The sequence below is a fragment of the Neovison vison genome, chromosome 1 (assembly GCF_020171115.1).
Source record: "Neovison vison isolate M4711 chromosome 1, ASM_NN_V1, whole genome shotgun sequence".
NCBI classification, from domain to species: Eukaryota; Metazoa; Chordata; class Mammalia; order Carnivora; family Mustelidae; genus Neogale; species Neogale vison.
Genome location: NC_058091.1, coordinates 15,005,277 through 15,030,736, shown reverse-complemented (window position 1 = coordinate 15,030,736; position 25,460 = coordinate 15,005,277). Strand labels below are relative to the sequence as shown.

Genomic DNA, 25,460 nt, shown 5'->3' with positions numbered 1-25,460 from the left:
TCGGAAACAGGATAGGGGAGGGGTTGGGTAATTTCCCTGAGAAAGCTGTCGAGTGGATGCTCAGGTGCTGACTGATATCCCAAGGCAAGCAGAATTTCAATTTCAGTTGCTCTTCATGAGGAAAACCAGAAGTTCACAGCTGCTTGTGTAGTGGGACAGAATCTGGATAACATTTAAAGCGGTGCGCAGTGGAAAAGCCTTTGCTAATGAGGACAAGTGAAGAGGTTGGGCCATTATCTATGTTAACAGAGTCCTAGTTGAGCCCGCTGTCCTCTGGAGTGTTAGACAAAACTACACACTCCAAATGAAAAATCTAATTTTTATTTTAATCAGAATCACCTGGGTCACAGCAGGATTTTGCTTCATCAATTTTCTGCTTTCCTTTACTTGTGGAACCCAGGCTGTTAGAAGCAACTTCTAGAATGAGAGAACATATTAAAAAAGTTTTAAACCTAGAAAGATTTTTAGAATAGCATTAAACTGCTTTACCTAAATTGTTCTTTTCTTCTTACCTTTTTTTTCCATTATTCAGTCTAATCTAATAACAGTGAATGCAATTTAATTAGAAAATTTTCCTCAAAAGAGATTTTTTTCCTATAAGAAAGCACAGAACATTTTAAAAACAATGTTAGTCTGAGCCTACATTTTAATTTTTTAGTGAGCTCCATAGAATAATAAACTTTAAGATGATTCATAATAACATTTCTATATCAATCTATAGAAATTTTTCTTAGCCATCCACTGGCGACCTCTCCACATTTTCTTCCCATGACATATAGAAAACATGGGTGTTCCCTAGTGTGGTTTTGATTCTGCAGTGGGGTATTAAAAACTTGGGTGCTTGTGTCTTGAGTTTGAGCCCTGATTTCAGCTATAACATGTTGGTCCCGGTGATTCATCTCACCATTCCATGGTTTCCTCCTCTGTAAAATGGGTTCGCAATAATACTTACCTCATTGGTTTGTTGTAAAATTGCTTAGAACGGTATTTGACTTTTAGTTTCTGTTCCGAGGACATTTGCTATTATTTTTATCTCTGCCCCCCTCCCTTCCCTCCCTCTGCACCCCGCCCCCCGCCTTGAGAAAGTACATATTGGAATGCAAAGGAATGTCAATAATGGCCTCTTAAGGACAATGAATCTAATGTATATTTTATAGGAATTTTATGTTATACATTTATATTTTCTAATGGAAAGAATAATCTAGAACCTTCAGTTCAGAATCTAACAGATGTTCTATGTTGAGACCCGTTGCTCTAAGTGATTTTCTTTTCTGTACTGATGTGTACAAAGGATTTTAACGTGTTTGAAAAGCATAGTCCATTCATGCTGGCAAATAAAATAATTGAAGGATTTAATTAGTTTAGACAAAAATATTTTACTATCAAGAAATTTAAACTGGTCAAAACATGTAATTGAAGAATTTATATTTTGCCAGAAACCATAATAAAAATAATAAAAAGTGAATAAAAATCCTGATACTGCCTTAGTATACATGATTGTTCTTTTTGTACATGGATCTTGTCAAAATTTTGTTTCTTGAACCAAAATTTAAATACTGTACATATTTGCTAAAATATGCCCTGTTCTATGTATTCTGCAGAAATTAATCTCAGACAAATTTGCATATTCAAATTATTTTATGGACTAACTCACATGTATAGGGAAGACGGAAGATAGTTAAGATCTTTTATTTCAAAATATTTTATAGTGTTGATTATGAGAATTTTGATTTTCTTTCTTTCTTAAGCCTGTTGAGAGCTGCATCTCCTGCCAACCAGCACTTGGAGATTCTAGAAAGCCCAGGACCGAGATAGGCTCCTTCTCCTACTCCTCTACCATTCTCACTTCCAGAAAACCAGCCTCTCCCAAGACTTGAAGAGTAGAAAAATCTACTTTATTAAAAAACAACCTTTAAAAATACATACTATATAAAACACAGCTGGCTTTGTCAGCTATTAGCATTTTTAATATTAGTTCTTTAATTTTCAAATCAATTCTCAGTCCATTTTCTACTTCAGAATGTTTATGTCCATGTAAACAAAACACAACTCGGCCTACAGTCTTAACTGGCTGCAGGAAACGCCAGGCAGTCTAGGGAAAGATCAGATGACAGAGAAAAGGGCCTAGGAGTTGGAGAGAAGTTCAGCGTCTGCAGGTTGGTGAAGTCAGGAGCCTAATTAATCCGTGACAAGAAACTCAGAGCCTGGTGTTGAGTCAATGGCCGAAGGAGAAAGTTACAGAAACACTCCCAGAAGATGTATCTTCACTCCTGCTCTTAGCTGTAGCTAATTTTGGATTAGCAAAATTTATGCGCTGAATGAATACTTTATTTTTTTTTCCAACTCGACATGCCCGTCTAGACTTCAAACTTCATTAGCAGTGTGAAGAGAAAACTCAGCTGGATTACATAAAACATTTTCAGGCAGATTAACAGATTACTTACCCCTCGTTTCAAGTCCTGTCCTGACTGAAGGGCTAAGAAAGTTCGAATCGGTCCTCCTGTAGAGAAAGGAAGGCCACCCCCTCCTCTCTTTGGTGCAGGAGATTTTCCACTCCTAGTCAAATGGTGGTGCTGGTTCTTTAGTTTTGAGTTGCTGCATTTCCTAATTTCATGGTCGTAACAGCCTCCTGTCTACTGCCTCAGAACGGAGTTCACCAAAACTGAAAATGCAATCTCCATGCTCAGAAGCTCCTTAACGGGTTCGGAAGGTTAGTCTTCCTCTCTCTTGCCCAATCTGTACCGTAAGAAGACAGTCTCTGAGTGACATTCTTCTCCTCAAGTAGGTACTCCCTTTTCTTTTTCTCGATATAAGTTTTTCCTTTTTGCTGTATGTGCTTGTTTACCAGCATGATGTAACTGTAGGGCTTCCCTCTCATGCTAAAAGATGTTCAAGTTTTTCTCTTAATGCTCCGGGGATATTTTGCAAAGTTGCTGGCAAGAGGTTATGGCGACATGAGAATGTTGAATCTAAACTTGGTACAAAGTGGAAACTCACTTTTGGAATAATATTCAGCTGAGTCAGAGGGCAGGACATCTACCCTCTCCTCGGCACAGCCCTCGCAGGCTGTCTGCCTGCCTCAGATAACGTGCACTTACTGGACCCAGCCCTAGCTAGGAGGTGTTGCATGGTCGACACGTGTTGGAATTTTACAGGTTATTAATTGGACCGATCTCAGGCTCTTATGAGCACGCTACCTGTTTCCTTAGTCTTGGGTGGCATAACTTAGCGTTGACTTTGAACGAGGCAGTCCGAACAAGCCAGCATTTGTTTCCCGAGGTCTGTCCAGTTTTCTGAAAAGCTGCGTAATCTAGCAATAACAGAAGTGAGACTGCTGGTCTTTAAATTGCCCTGTGATCTTAGGCAAGTTCTTTTTGAGTCCAGCTGCCGTGGTTTGCTCTCACGTGAAAAAAGCTAGCAGTCATTTTTCTGCAGCGGGATGGTGTGTACGTTAGTGCCTCCCCCACGGACAGCGGTGTGCTGCTTGAGTAACGATGTGGCAGTCACAAAAGACAGGGCAGGCTACTTTCATTTTGGTTAGAGAGAATGCCACACGTTTCAGGAAATGTGTGTGGAGTTGTAAGTTTCATGCTTTGTCGAGAGGCTAACCAGTGTTTGTTCTCGCAGACATGCTCCTAGAAGCCAATGTGTTTTTTTTTTCCTAAGCAAGGGTTGGGCTTTTATCAGGACTTGGGATCATCACACTGATTCCTGTTCAAATTTCTGTCAGATCTACAGGCCAGTTTTAATCGGCCTGCAGAGCAACTCCGTGCATGAGGTTGCTGGGAAAGTCATCTGGTTTTGAGGAGGATCTATAGGAATGTTATATATGATATATGTTAATGTTGAGAGTGAAATTATGAATATGAGGGAGAAGTATTTCAATTTTATTGTAAGAAGCTCTGAGAGCCAAAGAAATGAAATTTCTTTGGGAAATTTCAGAAGACCAAGGGTCTTCAGAAACTTCAGAGACCAAGGGTTCTGAGCCCATTTCTGCTCTATACAATCCTTCCTGATTTGTCAAAAGCAAATGTTTGCTCCCATTTTGTGACTACTTATGAAGACTGCCCACTAGGCCTTGGCATGCATGGCTGTAATACTCCAGAGGTTGAAGGCAATGCTCTAGAGGTTGTTAGATTTTCAAAGAAATTTGGAATCAAAATAATCTAGGTCTCAGAGACATAGCATGTAAGCAAAAAGCACAAAATCTTGATTATAAATAGAAGGGTCATATTTACCCCCCGGGGATTTATTTTTCTCAGACCCTTGCAAGTATTTGCTTTGTATTATCGCTCTTGACACTCATGGAGAGGGAAAAAGCTCTTGCATCTTTTAAGGTTTTATTTATTTATTTGACAGAGAGAGAGAGAGACAGAGATCACAAGCAGGCAGAGGCAGAGAGAGAAGCAGGCTCCCCGCTGAGCAAGGAGCCCGATGCGGGGCTCGATCCCAGGACCCCGAGATCATGACCTGAGCTGAAGGCAGCGGCTTAACCCACTAAGCCACCCAGGCGCCCCAAAGCTCTTGCATCTTAAACTTGCTGTAAGAATAGTAAAAAAAAAGGATCTCTTATTTGGATTAACTGTGACTTTTCATTCCATTTCGGATTTAGAGCTGGCTACCTCCTCCTTCCCCACCAACACTCGCCTTAAACCTCTCCCCAGGATAAACTTACATCCTGGGTGTCTGCTAAACATTTTTACACAGTTATCTGGGGGTTCTTGGAGTGTTTGTCTGTATTTGTTCAGCCCAGGTGGTCAGAGCAAACTCTCGGGCTGAGGGCCCGGTGGTTGGGCTTCAGTTTGCTTTGAACAGCGAACAGTCCTGCTCCATGGCAGCAGATTGGCTACAAGGGAAAGGAGCCAAGAAATGAGAGTGACCAGCTCTGAGTAGATCGTCCGCATTGTGAAACTGTCACAGCATATGTTTCATTGATGTCGGCCGAGATGGGGGCCTGCCCACCCGTCTTCATTAGGGCTGTTTTCCATTGTTAATCCTCTACGAAGCTCCCTACAGCAGGTGTAATAAAGTGCCATGTTTTAAGGCAGGTGGCTTTTGATGATGGGGATGATGGTAAGTCTGCCTACTGGGCAGCATCTCGACGGACTTCCTCTGGATCATTCCCACGGGACAAAGGCAAAATCTTGCCCATCAGTGACTTTCATGTTCTTTCTAAGAAGCATAACAGTTTTCCCTCTGAAAGCATGTGACTCTTTTTGAGGATAAAGAGGCCTGTGCCGTCTACTCACCCACAAAAATATTTTGCTAGAAAGTGTATATTCCTGCTTAGGTTTTCCATAGCAGTAACTCTTAGGGGAGGATGAAGACATTAGCTCTGTTCAAATCCTCAGGCGATGGCTGAGTCCAAGCCATTCCTGGGCCCCCCTACCCCAAAAAATATCCCTATAGGGAAAATAAGAGAAACTACCGGATATAACTATATGGAATAAGTAAAGTGAAACCACTCAATGAACCGCTTGTAGTTTCCAGGTGTTAGAAACTTAATATGACAAAGTCATTTTTAAAAAAGATTCATTTATTTATTTTAGAGAGACAGAGAGTGAGAGAGAGCATGAGAGAGTGTGAGAGCTTGCAGGCATGGGGTGGGGAGGGGGCAGAGGGAGAGGGAGAGGAGCAGACTCCCCACTGAGCACAGAGCCTGACAAGGGGCTCGACCTCGCAACCCTGGGATCATGACCTGAGCTGAAATGAAGAGTCAGAGGCCTCACCGACTAAGCCACTCTGGTGCCCCGACAAAGTCATTTTTTTTTTTGCGAGCATAGTACAGAGCCTGATAATGCGTGTTGGTGGAATAAATGACCAAGCTCATGGTTGGCACCAGAGCTGCTGGGAGTTTGTATCCATCAGGTGATAACTGGGAGAGAAGGCAATAAATCCAGCCAGCTGAGTGTGCCTCCTGTAGAAACGGCCCTGCTTTCGTGATGAGAGCAAAGTGTCCGGAGACAAAGGGCAGAACCGCCAACCTCCTGCCCTCTGCTGTTGCTTGCCTTTGTGTCTGTAAGGATGGCCACATCCCTGTGTGATGCGAAGAGGAGCAAGGAAGGTGGGCAAATTCTCACGGAGACAAGTATGTAAAAACGTGTGGCAAATGCTTCACATTTGTTTTGCTATCAGAAGCAGCATTTTGCTTGGTTGTTGGACAAGTTCACATGTCTGTTCACACGTAGAGTTGGATGCTGACTTCTTGCTTTTTGTTTTTTTAAGATTTTATTTATTTACCTGAGAGAGAAAGTTTATGAGCGGGGTGGGGGGGGGGACAGGCAGAAACAGAGATTGCCAAGCAGACTCTGAACCGAGCATCGCCCCCCGCCCCGGGCCCGGTTTGGGGCTCAAACCCGTGACTCTTGAAGTCGTGACCTGAACCAAAACCAAGAAGAGTAGGACAGTCAACCCACTGAGCTGCCCAGTGCCCCACATATGCTAACTTCTAATTCAATGTAGTGCCCAAGACCTGGGGTGGCCTCTTGCTCCCCAGCTCCGTCACAAACAACTTAGTGCCCACAGGGTGGTAATAATAGCCCTTATATTAGCGCCTGAGGTTTACAGAGCTCTTACCTTTGTGTTATACTTTTTATAGGGATTATCACATTTCTTCCTTACAACCACCCCCGAGGACAAACAACATTATGATTCTAATTTTACAAACAAGGAAATGCAGACTTTGCAAAGTTAAGTATTGTGTTCAACGTTAGATAGCTTTATAAGTGACAGGCCTAAGACTCGCAGATAAGCCTTTGCAAAACCCATGCTCTCGGCTGCTACTTGATACGATGTCATTTTCTGGAGTTTTTGATCCAGGGGGCTCTTGCTTTGGCGAAGCGAGGTGAGCATCTGGGTCTCGCAGGAGATAATAGCACACTTTCTCTAGGCTGCGGTATCTTCATCTGTAAAAGGAGAATAATGAATCTGACTTAGGGAAGTTTGATGGCTATCGATGAGGTTTCATTAAGTAATGTATATGAAAGAGTTTTGTAAAAAGTACAGGTTTATGAAATACGTTCTTAAGTGGAACATGTAAGTTCTTACTTCGTTACATGTAAAATTTGTCACTAAGTGAAGGGGAGTAGCTCTGGGGGGGGGCTGTGAAACGCTATGAGAGGCGGCTCACCTATGTCTTAAGGAGCTGAGTGTGTGCCCGGTTGTGCAAGCAGGGCTGGCGAATCTGGTGACTGTGGCAGGCAAGATGGGTGGGGTTTTGGAGGGAGAGTGACTTCAAGAGCCCGCGCGTTACTTCTCTGAATAATCCTCTTCCTGGGACACCCCTGGAGTCTTCCGGATGCTCTCTGACTTCTTTGAGAAGACAAGTGGCTAGAAACTGTCCTAACCTTTCTACTCTAAAAGCCACAAGGATTTGTACTGGTTGTACACCTGCCGCTTCCTTTTCCTAACCTCAGCCCTCACACGCTTAATCTGACTTCTCTCTCCTGTTTACCACTGTCACTAACTCTTGGTTCTTTGGGGTTTCCTGATAAGAATAGATACAAATTAGCACAGCACCTTTCTTGCTGCCTGGAAGACAACACTCAGGCCCTTTGTGGTTTACTGCCAATCACAAGGGGGAAGAGACAGGCCACACCAAAATGACAATTCTGGGGAAGACGAAAAGTACAGCATTCCTTCCCTTTACTGGGATAGTACGTTGCCACTGGATTTTTGTCATTTCTTTTTCCTCTGATCTCATCAAACTCTTTTCTTATCACACCGCCAGTAGGTAGCTGACCCCTATAAACATGATTCTTCCCCTACTACCGTTCAGAGGAAGCCCACAAAACCCTTTCACAAATAGGCCATCTGCATTTCTTTCTTTCTTTTTTTTTTACATTCTTTCTTTCTTTATTTTTATTTCTTTTTAGCGTAACAGTATTCATTGTTTCTGCACCACACCCAGTGCTCCATGCAATCTGTGCCCTCTCCAATACCCACCACCTGGTTCCCCCAACCTCTCACCCCCCACCCCTTCAAAACCCTCAGGTTGTTTTTCAGAGTCCATAGTCTCTCATGGTTCACCTCCCCTTCCAATTTCCCTCAACTCCCTTCTCCTCTCCATCTCCCCTTGTCCTCCATGCTATTTGTTATGCTCCACAAATAAGTGAAACCATATGATAACTGACTCTCTCTGCTTGACTTATTTCACTCAAGATAATCTCTTCCAGTCCTGTCTATGTTGCTACGAAAGTTGGGGATTCATCCTTTCTGATGGAGGCATAATACTCTATAGTGTATATGGACCACATCTTCCTTATCCATTTGTCCGTTGAAGGGTATCTTGGTTCTTTCCACAGTTGGGCGACCATGGCCATTACTGCTATAAACATTGGGGCACAGATGGCCCTTCTTTTCACGACATCTGTGTCTTTGGGGTAAATACCCAGTAGTGCAATTGCAGGGTCATAGGGAGGCTCTATTTTTAATTTCTTGAGGAATCTCCACACTGTTTTCCAAAGTGGCTGCACCAACTTGCATTCCCACCAACAGTGTATGAGGGTTCTCCTTTCTCCACATCCTCTCCAACACATGTTGTTTCCTGTCTTGCTAATTTTGGCCATTCTAGCTGGTGAAAGGTCATATCTCAATGTGGTTTTAATTTGAATCTCCCTGATGGCTAGTGATGATGAACATTTTTTCATGTGTCTGATAGCCATTTGTATGTCTTCTTTGGAGAAGTGTCTGTTCATATCTTCTGCCCATTTTTTGATATGATTGTCTGTTTTGTGTGTGTTGAGTTTGAGGAGTTCTTTATAGATCCTGGATATCAACCTTTTGTCTGTACTGTCATTTGTAAATATCTTCTCCCATTCTGTGGGTTGCCTCTTTGTTTCCTTGACTGTTTCCTTTGCTGTGCAGAAGCTTCTAGATATGTCTCCATAGGCAAAGGAAACAAAAGCAAAGATAAACTTTTGGGACATCATCAAGATCAAAAGCTTCTGCACGGCCATCTACATTTCTGAGATGCTTCTTCCCTCTGAGGTTCCTAGAAATGGTCTCATTGGGGTATTTCCTTTCAGAATTTTGATAAAGACACCAAGAAATCCAAAGAAAATTTGAGTTTACCTTACAGAAAACATGAGTCTTTTGTACATCATTTTTATTTACTGTAGCCAATTGTTTATTAAAATTCATTTTTTTTAAAACCACATGCAGAAAGGAATTTAATAAAGATAATCACATTACATGTAATAATCAATTTAAATATAGTTCACTTTAAAACTATGTGACAATACAGATATACATTTATTTTTGGCATGGAATTTTTAAAATCCTACTTGCATCAAGTTTACCCAAAAGGATATTTAGAGATTCAGGTTAATCAGAATCCAGTGCAGTTAAACTTGACACCCTCTGTAAATTTTTTTTCCCTATTTTATTTAAGGGAGAGGTAATATTTTAAGGGCCCTGTGGTAGTTTATCAAGGTCTTCCACAAAATCTCTGCTCCTACACAAGCCTAAAGTGCCTCAAGGGCAAAGAAAGTGTTTTTATTCAGACTTTCACTCCTGTGCATTGGGGAGTGTTGGGATCTACCAGGGGCTGGGACACAACTGTTGTATGTGATGGAGCCTGACAGGTTCTTTGACGTTCACTATTGGTTACGGTCGGTAACACGTCACGTGACATAGGACTATTACATCATAAGTGTAAGTTGCACAATAGACCATAATCTTACAGAACGTAAGGTGGTAGAGTAGATCGTGCTGAGTGCTTGGAGAGTGGTAAGCACCGAGGTGTGAAAGCACAGAGAGGGGAAATTATTTCTGGTTGAAGAGGGTCAGGGAAGGCAATGGCAGGGGTAGAGGGGTGGGGGATGAAGAAAGATGGTTTCATATAGGAAGTTTCACATAGACATTTGTTCATGAGCTTACAGGATGGGCAATGTTTATGAAGAAAGATGTCAAGAAAGGGAAGAGCATAAGCAAAGGCATGAGAAGAAGGGTTTTGGGGGAATTATTCACCAGTTTGCAGGAAGACAGGTGAGAAATATGCTGAGAGGTGGTGTGAGATGGCCTAGGAATGGAGTTGTAAATGCCAGATCTTTGGACTTGATAGTACGGATAGTCAAGATTTTGGGGTAAGGTTGGAATGAGATACAAACTTAAGCTTAGGGAAATACTATGTAGATTGATGTTTTCAGAGGAAGAGTGAGTACGTCAGTTTGGAGGTGACTGGAATGGTTCAAGAGATGTGTAATATAGTTTAAACAATCTTTTAGGATGTGCTTTTTGAAGTCATGATTGTTTATGGTTCTAAGGAAGAGATTCGTTCCAAAAGTGGCTAGTGGGGAAAGAAGGTTGGGGGTCAAAATATATTACTCTGCCACCGATATGCTGAGTGACCTTAGTAAATGCCTTGCACGTTTAGTGCTGTTTTCCCAACCGTAAGATGGGCATGATAACTACCAGATTCCTACCAAAGATCCTATTGGTGATGCAATGGAAGTTAAGTGATAGAAATTTGAAAAGTAACACACTTTAGGTATGTGTAAAATGCTATCAACTTGGAATACTTTTATAGCAAAATTATTTTATTTGGACAGGATATAGATCCAGAAGAAAATTGCTCATTTTTCTATTAGATTTGATTAAAATTATTATAATTTTTTTCTAGTTATTAAATGGGTACTTTGTATAACGTACTGAACATGTCTTTTTAAAAAAGTTTGCTGTGGGGTTGCCTGGGTGACTCAGTTGGCTAAGTCACTGCTTTTGGCTCAGGTCATGATCCTGGAGTCCTGGGATCGAGTCCCGCATCCGGCTCCCTGCTCGGCAGGGAGTCTGCTTCTCCCTCTGACCCTCTCCCTTCTCATTCTCTCTCTTTCTCTCAAATAAATAAATAAAATACTTAGAAAGGAAAAAAATTTATTGTGGTAAGAACAGTTAACAGAGGGTCTGTCCTCTTAACTAATTTTAAAGTGTACATTATTGTTGACTCTAGGTCCGATGTTGTACAGCAGATCTCTAGAGCTTATTATTTTACTTAACTGAAACTTTACATCTATTGATTAATAACTCCTCTCCCAGCCCTTGGCAACCACTATGTCAGCCTTTGACTTTAGGAATTTGACTATTTTAGATATTTTATAGAAGTGGAATCATGCAATACTGCTTTTGTGTGTCTGGCTTATTTCACTTAGCATGATGGTCCATAAGGCCCATAAATGTTGCCTGCTGCAGAATGTCCTTCTTTTTTAAGAAGGACACATTTTCTTGATCAGTTTATCTGATCAAGACACTGAGGTTGTTTTCATATTAAACAGATTATTCTGAATGGGGTTGTAAGGAACATGGGAATGCTAATCGCTCTTCCATATCCTGATTCCAATTCTTTTGGATATATACCCAGAAGTGGGACTGCTGGATCATCTGGTTGTTCTATTTTTTATTATTATCATGACCTTTTTTGTTTTTAGAGAGAGAGAGAGAGAGAGAGATAGACCACCAGTGGAGGTGGGAGGGCAGAGGGAGGGTGAGATACTTTTAAGCAGACTCCATGCCTGGTACGGAACGTGATGCAAGTCTCCATTTCACAACCCTGAGATCATGACCCGAGCCAACATCAAGAGTGGGATGTTTAACTGACTGAGTGACCCAGGCACCCACTAGTAGTTCTATTTTTAATTTTTTCAAGAACCACCACAGCGGCTGGAGCATTTTGCCTTCTCACAGTGTGCAAGTATTCAAATTTCTTCACATCCTCACCAATAATCGTTGTCTTGTGTTTTTTCAGTGATAGCCATCCTCAGAGATATGAGGTGGTATCTCACTGTGGTTTTGATTTGCCTTTCTCTAATGATTAGTGATGATGAGCATTAAAAAAAAATATATCAGATGGCCATTTGTATGTTTTCTTTGGAAAATGTTGAGGCCCTAGCCCACTTTTTTTTTTTTTTTTAAGATTTTATTTATTTATTTGTCAGGGATAGAGGGAGAGAGAGCGAGCGAGCACAGGCAGAGGCAGAGGGAGAAGCAGGCTCCCTGCCGAGCAAGGAGCCTGATGTGGGACTCGATCCTAGGACACTGGGATCCTGACCCGAGCTGAAGGCAGCGCTCAACCAACTGAGCCACCCAGGCGTCCCCCTAGCCCACTTTTAATCAGATTATTAGTTTTATGTTATTGAGTTGTATAGTTCCTTAGGTATTTTGGACATTAACCCCCTATAATATATATAGTATACAAATATTTTCTCCCTCTCTGTAGGCTGTCTGCTGGTCTTTTCATTCTATTGATTGTTTTTTTTGCTGTACAGATGCTTTTTAGTTTAGTGTAGTCTTGCTTATGTTTTTAATTTTTATGTTTTTTGTTGCTGCTGCCTGTGTTTTTGCATATGAACATAAAATCAATGCCAAATCATGAAGCTTGTCTTCTAATTTTTTTCTTCCAGGAGTTTTACAGTTTCAAGTCTTACCTTTAAGTCATTGATCCATTCAGAATTGATTTTGGTGTGTGGTAAAGATGACATCAAATTTTACTCTTTTACATGTGGTTATCTACTTTTCTCAACACCATATGTTGAAAAGATTATCCTTTCCCCATAGAGTATTCCTGGCACCCTTGTTGAAGATCAGTTGATTCCACATGTGTGGACTTATTTAGGGCTCTCTACTGTTTTCCATTGGTCTGTATGTCTGTCCAGACCAATATCTTACGGTTTTGATTACTGTAGCTTCATAATAAATTTAGAAATCAGGCAGTGTGAGGCCACCAGCTTTGTTTGAACAAGTCTTTCCATTTTGAGACCCCATTTCGTCACCAGTGAAATGAAGGTATTGGATGTGGGGAGATTTGTGGTTCCTGTGCTCAGATCATTTTGTGATTCTATAATTCTTGCTTTCAGCAATCTCCATTTAGGACAATGAGTTGAGATTCTCTCATAAGCACAATCAAACCCACAGTCATCTATGCTGAAAGCAGAAGAAAGACATGTCGTCATTCCATTGATTTAGGGCTTGAGTTGGAGAAGAAGACAGTGATGTCTTTTGTGGCATCCTAAACTGCTTTCTGCTAATGGGAATGGGGGAGGTGAATCCAGTGATTTGAGGATAGAGGGAAGGGAGCAGATTGTGTTTTCTATTTTCCTCCTTTTCTTTCTAAGGGGAATGAAAGGCAAGGACATCAATTAAAAAATAAAAAAGCAGATTCACTGGTGTGTGAGGTAGGGGGAAAGGCCAAGCACACGAGGTAATTTAATTTCAGTTACAATAAATCTCAAGCGATAATACTACACTCTTGAGAATGTTCCATGGTGGGCAATACCTGTACTTTGTATTTCAAGCCCAGAAACGCAGGGAGAAGATGACATCAGAATATTCAGCATGAAGAACATTGTTCATGTTGGTTTGTTGTTTCCACTTTCCTGTCACCAAAGCTTCACAAATCAAGCCAAGAAGTACTTCAGATCGACTTTGTGAAGGAAAAGACTCATAGAAAAGGGTTTTCTAGGAAAGGAGAAAGTGGCAAGCAAAGGTTTCCTGCTTATGGCGTTTGTGTTGCCTAAGCGGTATTAATGTTGCGTATTAATTATTCAGACCAGTTTACAAATTATCGACATTTAGACTACGCAGGACCCTTACTTTGCTTTCTTCACACCAGCTGGATTCTGTCCATTCTACTCCTCCCTCAGCCCTTGGAACAGAAACGAAATTTAAATGTGCCAATTTTCTACTTGTTAGCTGCCACGGTAATATGTTCAGTAGGAAAGGGATTTATACCGTTAAATAGGAGGAAGTTTTTGGTTTGTCAAATCTTTTTTTTTTTTTTGAAGATTTTATTTATTTATTTGACAGAGAGAGATCACAAGTAGTCAGAGAGGCAGGCAGAGAGAGAGAGGGAAGCAGGCTCCCTGCTGAGCAGAGAGCCCGATATGGGACTCGATCCCAGGACTCCGAGATCATGACCTGAGCCGAAGGCAGCGGCTTAACCACTGAGCCACCCAGGCGCCCGGTTTGTCAAATCTTTAATTTGTTGATGGGATTCCTAGAATCTACTACGATCGATATTTGAGGATTGAGGACATTAGACCAGTTTGTAGATTGACAAAAGTGCAGCTAATCAGAGCTGCACTTGCTTTTCTTATCCAACCCTTTAGTTCTAAATTTATTGCCAATTTTATTTATCAGACTTATTCTCAGGGGAGTAGTATTTGCTGTGGCCACAAGGAAACATCTGTGAGCTTAAACCTTAGAGGCAGTTTGTCAGTTAGAACATTTGGCATATGAGGCTTACATTGCAGAAGAGAAAAATTAATCAAGGAAATCCGTAAAAATATTGAGAAGGCAACTAAGAAAAATGTCTTATCACTGACACACTGAAGTATTGAGTTCATGTTAATTAAGAAATGTCAGAATACATAATGTATCAACTAGGAGTGTCGTATTATGGCAAGTTTGGAAGTTGATGTCAATCTCTATTGCCAGGATTTATGGTAGATTATATAATGGAATCCTGAGTTCCAAGAGATCAAAGGAAATGCTGGCTCTTTCTTCATCCATTTTCTTAGGTCAAGCCTACCCAGCAAGAAGCCAAGTGGAGAGTTGAGCAATTATCCAAAGTAGGCAGTAGAGACAGCCAAAACCAGATAAAACATAACCAGAAATTCACCATGGAGGGAAAATGTGGACCGAAAATAGAGGGGATGGGGGTAAAATGTCAAACAATTTGGTCAGTGTCCATGGTTCAAATTCACTTGGATAACAGCCAATTCCTTGCTTCATGTAATTAGAACTGGGGTTAAAGAAATGAGTTCACTATCAAGCTTGTTGCATTTTTGTGCAAAACTTTTCTGTATCTGTGTTACTATCTATGGCATGTCTAATTCTGAGTATTTGCAGAGATTGCATTTCATTATTTCGGATTACTGGTTTGAGGTGGTTGAGGAAGCCCATATAATCTGTAGATTTACATGAAGAAAAATTTTCTTTTCTAGATTAATCAAATATTGTATTTAATTAGTCTTCCCTCCAACTCCAGGCATATGCTTATAAATTTTCCATTGAAAACCCTGGTATTCACTTAATTTTTTCATTTCCTCTTGAAATAATTTCTGCATCCCCTTGATCTAAGTAAAACATATTAAGGAAGCATACAAGTCTCCTGTAAGAGGATTTGCATCATTTTTGTTTAAACAAAAAAGCCTACCAAAATCTTAGATCAATGTGATGCTTTTTTCCTTTTACTTGATGTGGAAACCATAAACTGCGTACTCTGAGTAGATGTTTTCTAGACCTAAAATGTAGTTATCAGTTTATTGGGCCCTATACATCTGTCATTGTATACCTGCTAATCCTGAAGATGCCCTAATTCAATGTTAAGCTTTCCATTTGTTGTTTTTAAATTGAGAAAAAAGTCACAAATTTGGTTCACTGCTGATTAGAATTAAGAAAAAAGAATTTTTCACTCTCGTATCTTGTACATTTGAAGCTGTTGTATAGAATTTCTTAAAAAATATTTTATTTATTTATTTGAGAGAGAGAGAGAGAGAGAGAGAGAGAGAGTGAGCATGAGACCTGGAGGGAGGAGGCAGAGGGAGAGAGAGAAGCAGACTCCCTGCTGATCAGAGAGCCCGATGTGGGGCTCGATCCCAGGACCCTGAGATCATGACCTAAGCCGAAGGCAGTTGTGTAATGGACTGAGCCACCCAGGCACCCCTGTTATATAGCATTTTAGAAACAAAAAAATAACTGAAGTCTCTTTTATATCGTTCAGTTTGATGTTTGAAATCCACCATGAAAATCACCCATGCAATATTCTTGAAGCATTCCAAGGCAACCCCTGGGGTATCTTAAAATAAAAATTTAAGAAGGATTTTTCTTGCAAGAAAGCTCTTTTTTTTTTTTTTTTAAAGTAACAGGATAAAGGTATGTATTAAATGGTGTTACAGAATTCCTTCCTCGCTCTGTGGAGTGACTGCTTTTCCCATCATATCAGCAACGGCTGACTCTGGTAAACTGTGCCACGCAGCCACAGCAGGTGCACCTCTGCCACTGAACACATATTTGAGAGACCCTGGACCAAGACTTTTGTTCTCATGGCAAAATTGATCAACAGAAATGGAAGTAGGCCCAGTCGGACCTACGGACCTGAGTTGGTACAGCTGATGGGGCGCGTGCGTTCTCCACAAACACTTTTAGCGGTGTCCGTGGTGATCAGCTTTTTCCCTGCTTCTCTTTGTAAACAAAGATATTTGCAAATGACAGTACAGACAAAAAGTTGATATCCAGGATCTATAATGAACTCCTTAAACTCAACACACACGAAACAGGCAAGCATATCAAAAAATGGGCAGAAGATATGAACAGACACTTCTCCAATCAAGACATGCAAATGGCTATCAGACACATGAAAAAATGTTCATCATCACTAGCCCTCAGGGAGATTCAAATTAAAACCACATTGAGATATGACCTTTCACCAGTTTGGTCGTTAGAACGACCAAAATTAACAAGACAGGAAACAACATGTGTTGGAGGGGATGTGGAGAAAGGGGAACCCTCTTCCACTCTTGGTGGGAATGCAAGTTGGTGCAGCCTCTTTGGAGAACAGTGTGGAGATTCCTCAAGAAATTAAAAATAGAACTTCCCTATGACCCTGTCATTGTACTACTGGGTATTTACTCCAAAGATACAGATGTAGTGAAAAGAAGGGCCATCTGTACCCCAATGTTTATAGTAGCAGCAATGGCCACGGTCGCCAAACTGTGGAAAGAACCAAGATGCCCTTCAACGGACAAATGGATAAGGAAGATGTGGTCCATATACACTATTGAGTATTATGCCTCCATCAGAATGGACGAGTACCCAACTTTTGTAGCAACATGGACGGGACTGGAAGAGATTATGCTGAGTGAAATAAGTCAAGCAGAGAGAGTCAATTATCATATAGTTTCACTTATTTGTGGAGCATAACAAATAGCATGGAGGACATGGGGAGATAGGAGAAGGGAGTTGAGGGAAATTGGAAGGGGAGGTGAACCATGAGAGACCATGGACTCTGAAAAACAATCTGAGGGTTTTGAAGGGGCGGGGGGTGGGAGGTTGGGGTACCAGGTGGTGGGTATTATAGAGGGCACGGATTGCATGGAGCACTGGGTGTGGTGCAAAAATAATGAATACTGTTATGCTGAAAATAAATAAAAAATAAATTAAAAAAAAAAAAAAAGATGATCAAGGAGTTTGAGCTGAGCAGACAAGCAAACCATTGCCTCTTCAGTGCCTGTTGATGAATGGGACCATTTTGATCCCGAACCACCTTGTTCCATTTAAGTGAGACTCAAACCCGCTTTAACTAAGGAAACCTTCAGAAACCACCTCTCCCATCCTTTTGCTCCCTGTTTGAAGCAAAAGGAAGAGGAAAACTAGAAAGACTTGAGCACAGAAATGTCTGCATCTTGTCCAGGACTATAACACCTCATCCTGGCACAGGTCTTTTCAAGAAAGGGTGTCGATATTAATCTGAATTCTGAATTGCCACTGAGGTATGTGTGAACGTATCAACTTCTTCTTTCTCTTTCTCACCTTCCTCCACGAATACGTAAGACCTGATTTGGCCATTTAGTTTGGAAAATGATTTTTCATTTAATGTCTGTGATTATCAAGCATGTAGGGGCCTAGCGATACACCTGATATGAACATTCCATGTGTGTTTCTTGAGTTGAGGTAAAGGGTACAGTCTATGAGTTCTCCCATTTAAAAAATCCCCTGCATCCACTGTGTGGTCAAAGTTTCTTTGTATGTCATCAGGAAGGTTAACAAATTTATCTTTAATACTCAACAGTTCACTCACCGTACAGAAAACCCAAACTTAAAAATTTTTTTTCAAAGTTTTAAATTTTTTTAAAAAGCTTTTTTGTTTAATTCTTTTTTCCCTCAGAGCTTTAGCTGCTAGCAAGGAAAAAAACCAAAAAAACAAAAAAACTTCCTGATTTGAATTTCACAACCTCCTTCCCTTGCCAGTTGTGTGGTGCTAACAAGAAGCAAAATGTTTGTTTCTAATTTAACCCTAAAATAGGAGAACATCTTCAGAACATAGACTCTATATATTCAGTTACCTACCCCAAAATAGAGACATGATTCTTGTATTTTCAATCATTGAGAAGCTTTTCAACTGCAGTTAATTATTCAAAGTGACAAGTGGCAGTTTCATAAGGGGAAAAAATCCCTATTAGGTGGACCAGTTTCTCTTGTATTTGTGATCACCAAGTAATCACATCGTTTTTTTTTATTTAACAGTAAAAGAGAAAAACAACTTACTGACTTCCAAGTCCATTTCTCATTTCCTCCATAAGGTATTTATTTCTAAACTAGTTAGCAGACTTCTTAAAAAGACACATGTATATTTCAATGAAAGTATGGGTTTTCGTCATTGCCTAGACGCTAACGAGAGAGGCTGTTTAGTTAGCAGTTTGCAAATCCCATACCAGGCATGTGTTTTAAAAAGGCTAAAAGCCTTTCTTATTTGTAAATACCGTGCTGTCCTTCAAAATGGTCCAAAGCACAGGAAGTCTGAGTCAGCGGAGTAGTACCATAAAGTTTCTTTTTACATAACCTGCCCCGATTGCAAGGAAGGGCTGGAATGTGGGACACAGGTCTGTCTGCCCATTGGCTAGTGGATGAAATCTGATTTCGCTAAGGACCCAAATGGTGTGGAGTTTTTTTTGGGGGGGGACAACTTCCTCATTGTAGAACTGGCCTGTTTTAATGAATTATTTCAGGAAACCCTTGGTTGGACCTCGTCGACCCTGTTGTACAGGAAATGAAGGTTTCTAGGCAAAGACTTTACTTAGTGACTAACCAAAATGTTTAGTAACGTCACCAATTCCAGGCTTTTCCACTGTCCTCAAAAGTGCAGTGGGACTGGCTAGGCCAGTCTTCCAAGGGTGGGGATGGACAACTGTCTCTGGGCATGCGGAACCGTCACCCTCATCAGCAAGGGTAAGGCTGATGGCAGGCTATCAGAGGCACGGCCCCAACTCCTCTGGCTTAGAGATTTTAAACAGCTCGAATCCTCTCCCTTGATGAAGAGTCTGAGCATCTGTGAAGGAACTCTCGCGGGCATCGTGGGTCGGCCAACAGGGTGAAGAGCGTCGCTTCCTACCTGGGAGGAGACCATGCTTGTAGCTATTTGGCAGCTCAGGGCAGATGGCTAGTTTGGAGAGCAAGGAGAAAGACAACGAAGGAAAAGGGAGGAAGGAAAAGCTTTTAACAAATACAAGTCCTCTCCCCAGCTGGGGCCGAAGAAAGTGGAAACACTACAAAACATTGGGAGTTTGCGTCTTACATGGTTTTCGAAATTCCATTTCCTTTCTCAGTTTTGTGTGTTTCTACAGACTGGTCAGTCTCTGGGTGGTCTGGAGTTTCTCCTTGCACTTGGAGCAGCTAGATTCAAAGTTGATTATTCTGGGAAGGCTTAAGGTTGTTGGGACTTTGATAAAGGTCTGAAATGAAACCATGGGGATTCCAGATGCCATTGAACCTGGGGCTCCTTGTGCATCTATCTGAATAATTTTGTCACTTAGGCAATAATATCAGAGTCATACTCCCCCACCCCTTTTTATTGCTCTTCTGTTTGCTAACAGCCCATAACATCAGTATTTCTCCCACTGAAAGGTATTTGGCTCTATTAATATTAAATGTTGGTCTCATGTAGAAAGAGTCAAAGAGCTGAAGAATAAAGTACATGAACTATATGTTAATAGGTTAGTGTGGTGCCCACATGGAAACGTTGATATGTGCATGCATTCTTTCTTCCTTTTTTTCTTCTCCCCCTTCCTCCCTCCCTCCTCCCCTGTCCTTCCTTTCATCCATCCATCCTTCCATCCAAATCTCAAACTACAAAAACCAATTCTGTAACGTCCTATTTCTTTTATGATCTACTTTGCTCATTCCTGGGGTAGTCAGTTCAGTCATATAATTAATATAATGCCAGTAATACTACCTCTACATTCATTGATCACTTTTTCTGCTAGATATGGTGCTTTGTGCTTTACAGAGATTAGCTTATTTACTCATTATGGTATCTCTAGGAGTGGGTGTCCTTATACCCACTTTCTAGGGAGCCAGACCAAGGCTTAGAGAAATCAAGTAATTTGCTGAAGATCTTCTCGTTGGTAAATGGCATAATAAGTTTTGAATCTAGAATAGTAAACTCGAGATCCTGGCCACTGTAAATATGGATTCTCAGGTTATGTTTGCAAGCAAAGGGCTTAGTTGCTGAAGGAAGTACAGAAGCAGTATTAAGAGGAAAATCTCTTGCCTTAAGCTTATAATCCACTCAAATGAGGCTCAAATCTCCACTCTGAAATGATATTTGTGTGCCCATTGCATGAGACAAATTCTTAGGATTTCCTTCTTACTGTTAGAAACTCATCTCAATTAAAAAAATGGGCGGGGGGTACCAGGTGGTGGGTATTATAGAGGACATGGATTGCATGGAGCACTGGGTGTGGTGAAAAAATAATGAATACTCTTATGCCGAAATTAAAAAAAAAAACAAACAACTCTGAGTCTAAGCCTTTACAAGGCATGGACAGTGACTTTTCTATTTTTCTTTATCCTATGAGTACATTTTCTTGCCTGTAAATGACATTTAATAGAGTTGATGGATTATATCTGGATCAATTTTACTTAGTAAAAAGACAATAGGCAAAGATTAGCTGACCAGTGTCTTAATATATCAAGTTCAGTTCCCATTCTGACTTCTTTTCCACTAATGAAAATATGTCTACCAGATTTGTTCTCAAGCTAGAGAGGTGAAGGAGTTCTTTGATCAGTAAACCATAGCCATACCAATTGGGTTTGCTTTGCTAATTAAGTTTGACATAGATTAATGGTGAACATTATCTTGGACACATATGAATTAAAAATGGCAAGAGATGACTCAGATGTGGAAAGACTGGCGGAGGGAAGGATAATCCACAAAATTGGTAAATCACTCATAAGTAATCAAGAACTGAATACAATGTAACAATATGTGTTCATTCTACTAATAAATAACTATCATTATGCTCTCTTCACTCTCCATTTGGGTCAAATTACTTCTGTACTATATTTCCACTCTTACTGGTACCTATTTGCTGTGATTCTTCCAGTTTTGACTCTGGCTTGTGGCTCTAATCTTGTCTCTAGGTAAATTGCAAGCTGGTAAATATGTTCCAGTATTGTTTATTGTAGTTCTTGCCTTTACGCCAGGTGTCAAGAGAAGGGACTTCTTTTATTAATGTATTTGTCTGGATATGTGCTAATAGGAGTCCTAATTCAACTTTGATTATGGTTGGTTGAGTCTAATAGATTCAGTTTGGTTCATTCAATTTATTTTGTCCTGTCTACACACATAACAACGCCACACAACTAATTATAGTAGTTTTCTACTCAACTAGTTTTCTACTCATCTATGTGATCTGACACCACAATTTTCTCTCCAGTCTGAAGCTGTATGTATACAAAAACAGTACATTCTCATAAGAAGTGAAAATCTTAGATCTGGAAGTTTGGGTTCCATAATGCCAAAGAGAGCTGGACACCGGCAACTAGAATTAACTAAGGACATGCATGCCCATATTCGTGTCTACATTTTCTTCCTATTGCAGCACGCAGCTGTTGTTTTGACACCTACTTAAATAATAACACGTTATTGCCCTTCCGGGTGTCAATAATGTTTTACCGGTTGAGTATTGGAAAACTTTTCATAATAGTTTTGTGATTTTTTTTACTCAGCCCCAGCATGCAGAACACATTACTTCCACTTACTTACTTTGCTGACAAGAGAGAACGGCTAGTGTGTTTTAAAGAAAGCTGTTCACGTTTCAGTTGATCTTTCTTCAGTCCTACCAGGACAGGATGTAGTGTGGGGAATCCTTATTGCATCAGCCGCAAAGCAAAAGACCTTCCACGGGATGAGTGGGAAGGAAGGTGGGAGGAGAGAAGCATGCCTCATAGGGTTCATGTTCATCTTGTTGGCTTATGGGATCCTCTCAGAGATTTTCTGGGACAAGAACAGAGCTTATTGGTTGTTCCTGCTCAGCCGTGAGATCTCACCAGCTCCTTCTCTGAAGGCCTCTCTTTCCACACTAGGGTCTTTGCCTTGTATTTCTGCTGAAATCCTTTATATCCAGGAGGAGAACCAAGAGAGAAAAAAGAGCAAGTGTTTTTAATTTTCAGACCTCAGACTAAACTATAGAAATCTGCTCTAACTGGAAATCTGAAGAAATAAAGTACGGATGTTATTCGGTAGAGATAATGGAAAACACGCTTTGCTGGTTTTCATACAAAGGCTATCTGGATAGCCTCACTGAGGCCTGATTACCTGAGAGATTCATCCTTGAAACTTGAAGATTTGTAGTGTTCTGGGGTTTATATGCTACTGAAGGGACAGTTTGTTAATCCAGGGGACTCTGTCATTCAACTTTTAACTGAGTGCTGTAGACACAGATTTACATTATGAGAGCTTTGGCGTGGCTTTCTGATGATGAAGGTGCACTGGAGAAAGAGTATGCTTTTGAGCATTTCCAGCTGACCCGCTGTCATTTTTAAAAGAATTCATTTCCTTTATTATGCTTTCCCTTTGGAATAGTTACTGTGTTTTTGCATCGTTTAGAATGCGTAGTAATTTTTTTAAAAAAGATTTTATTTATTTATTTGACAGAAAGAGAGGGATCACAAGAAGGCAGAGAGACAGGCAGAGAGAGAGGGGGAAGCAGGCTCCCCGCTGAGCAGAAAGCCCGATGCAGGGCTCGATCCCAGGACCCTGAGATCATGACCTGAGCTGAAGGCAGAGGCTTTAACCCACTGAGCCACCTAGGTGCCCCAAGAATGCATAGTAATTTTAACAAATTTTGAGAAGAGATGAATAAAGATCTAAATAGAAGTCACCTATATACTAGCCAGCCATAGATAATCCCTAAATATATTTTAATATATTTTCTTATAGTCATTTGCTTAATATGTATGTATGTATATTAAGTAAAATGAAAAAAAAAACCCCTGCAACATAATGTTAACAAAACTCAAAATATAACACAATTTCCATTTGCAAAATGCACACACACACACACACACATGTATATATATACACACACACACACAAAATGTATATTTTGCAAACTGAAATTCTGTTTTATCTTCGGTTTTGATTAATATTATATAGTATATATGTATAACATATGTATAGAATACACACCTATTGGTGTCCCTGGGTGGCTCAGTGTGTTAAGGCCTCTGCCTTTGTCTCAGGTCATGATCTCAGGGTCCTGGGATCAAGCCCTGCATTGGGCTCTCTGCTCAGCGGGGAGCCTGCTCCTCCCGCCCACGCCACCTGCCACTCTTACTACTTGTGATCTCTGTCAAGTGAATAAATAAAATCTTTAAAAAAGAATAAAATAAAAATACACACATATATGTTTATATACATACAGGGATATATTTTACAAGTAGAAATTATGTTGTATCTTACAGAATTTACTTAAAATTATGATTTATTTAATTACCTAGGTGACTTAAGAAGCATTATTGCCCATATCTCTGTTTACTTCGTTAAAAATAATTCCTGAAAGTAGAAATACTGTATCAAAGGGCAAAGCCACTTTCAAGGTTCTTGAGGGAATATTGCCAGATCTTTTCTGTTTCCTTTTAAAATATTATTATATTGCAAAGAACTCTCCAAAGGCTCCAAGCAAAAATTATTGACAGCCCCACCTGGAAATCACTATTTGATTTGGCTATGTCACCTCTGGCCCTTGTTCATGAACATGTTCTATTATTATTTTCATTAATACAATGGATAGAATTTTTTCTACTTTTTCTTTTGTTCTTGGGTTAGGAATAGTTTCTATTATACTATATATAGTATAGTATATCATATAATAGCATATATATAATATATGGTATAATAATTTGCCTTTCTTCCTTCTCCTTCCTTCTTTTTGCTTTGCTTGTACTGCTTTAGAGAAATCAGTGAATCCAGTTTGATGTGTGTTCTCGACTCCTTTCTCTATGCTCATATACCCCATATATACACATTACCAATATCCAAAGGAATGGATCCTACTTATCTTAAAATGAACAATCTGGTTATATACACAGTATATTTGTGTATGTGCACGCGTGTGTGTATTATGCCGTATCTTGGTTTTTTCACTTTGAAATACATCTTGGAGACTCTGGGAAAGACAGATATATTTTACTCAATAATTGTATGAGGCATGAGTTTGCTAAAATTTATTCAAGTATTCTGCTATCAATAGGCATTCTGTTGTGAAAAATGCTTTCAACACATAAAAAAGTGCTGTCACTACAAATATTTGTAGATTTTTTATTTTTATGGTTTAATTCCCAGAAATAGAATTGCTGGTTCAAAGGGTATGTGTATTTTAAATTTTAATGGGTTTTCCCGTATTATTTTCTAAAAATATTATAGCAAATCTCATTCCCACCAGCAATGCTAAAGAAAATTATTTTCCTTAACTTTCCACTAGTGCTTTTATTTCTCCACTTTCTAATTTTTGCTAATCTGATGAGTAAGCATTATTAATTTAATTTTACTATTCTTGACTTCTAATGAGGTTGATTGTTCATATTATTGCTGTTCCTTTTTTTTTTTTTTTGAAAATGTTCCTTTGGATTCTTATATGTCAATTACCTGTGTGTATCCTTGGTGCATTTCCCTCAATATAGTTGCTTTTTTCTTATTAATTTGCCAAAGTTCTTTGAATATTATAAAGTTTTTGGTCATATTATATAAAGTTTCTTTATCTTTTCCCACCAATAATTTGTTCTTTGATTTTATTTTTATAGTTTTCTGTTTCAAATTTTAAAAAATAGTCTTATGATATCACATCTGTCTCTCTTCCTTTACAGAATCTGGATTTCCCGCCTTGGTTTAAAAGGTCTTCCCACCTGTTTTCTTAATTTTTCCTCTAATTTAAATTATAATTTCTTTTTTTTAAAGGATTTTATTTATTTATTTGACAGACAGAGATCACAAGTAGGCAGAGAGGCAGGCAGAGAGAGGGGGGGAAGCAGGTTGTCTGCCAAGCAGAGAGCCCGATGCGGGGCTCAGTTCCAGGACCCTGAGATCATGACCTGAGCCAAAGGCAGAGGCTTTAACCCACTGAGCCACCCAGGTGCCCTGTAAGCATCATTTATTTAATAAACTGTCTTTTCTTTAGTCAATTAAATTTCCATACATATTGGTGTGTTTTTAAAATTCTTTTCTCTAGTCCACTGATCTATATTTTTAGTTGTAGGCCCAGATATACAGCTGTTGAGTATAATGGCTGTGGAGTATATTTTAATCTGTGGCAGGTTGATGCCTCCCACTCATTCTTCTCCTTTTTCATAGTTTTAGACTCATTTTCAACATCTAGACTTCCACATGAAAACTAAATTTTATTAAAAATTAATCAAACAAATAAAAGCAAAACATACTGGGTTTATGATTGTGAATTAACTTAAATGTA

At 39.9% G+C, this 25,460-nt stretch overlaps 1 protein-coding gene across 1 annotated transcript in view; it reads left to right on the top strand.

The window, feature by feature from the left end:
- The first annotated feature begins 2,439 nt into the window (after window positions 1-2,439).
- Window positions 2,440-25,460, top strand: part of ESR1 (estrogen receptor 1) — a 408,797-nt gene continuing 385,776 nt past the window's right edge. Inside the window, exon 1 of the mRNA XM_044243919.1 lies at window positions 2,440-2,710. The gene's annotated coding sequence lies outside the window, so the exon portion shown is untranslated. The remainder of the gene's footprint in view (window positions 2,711-25,460) is intronic.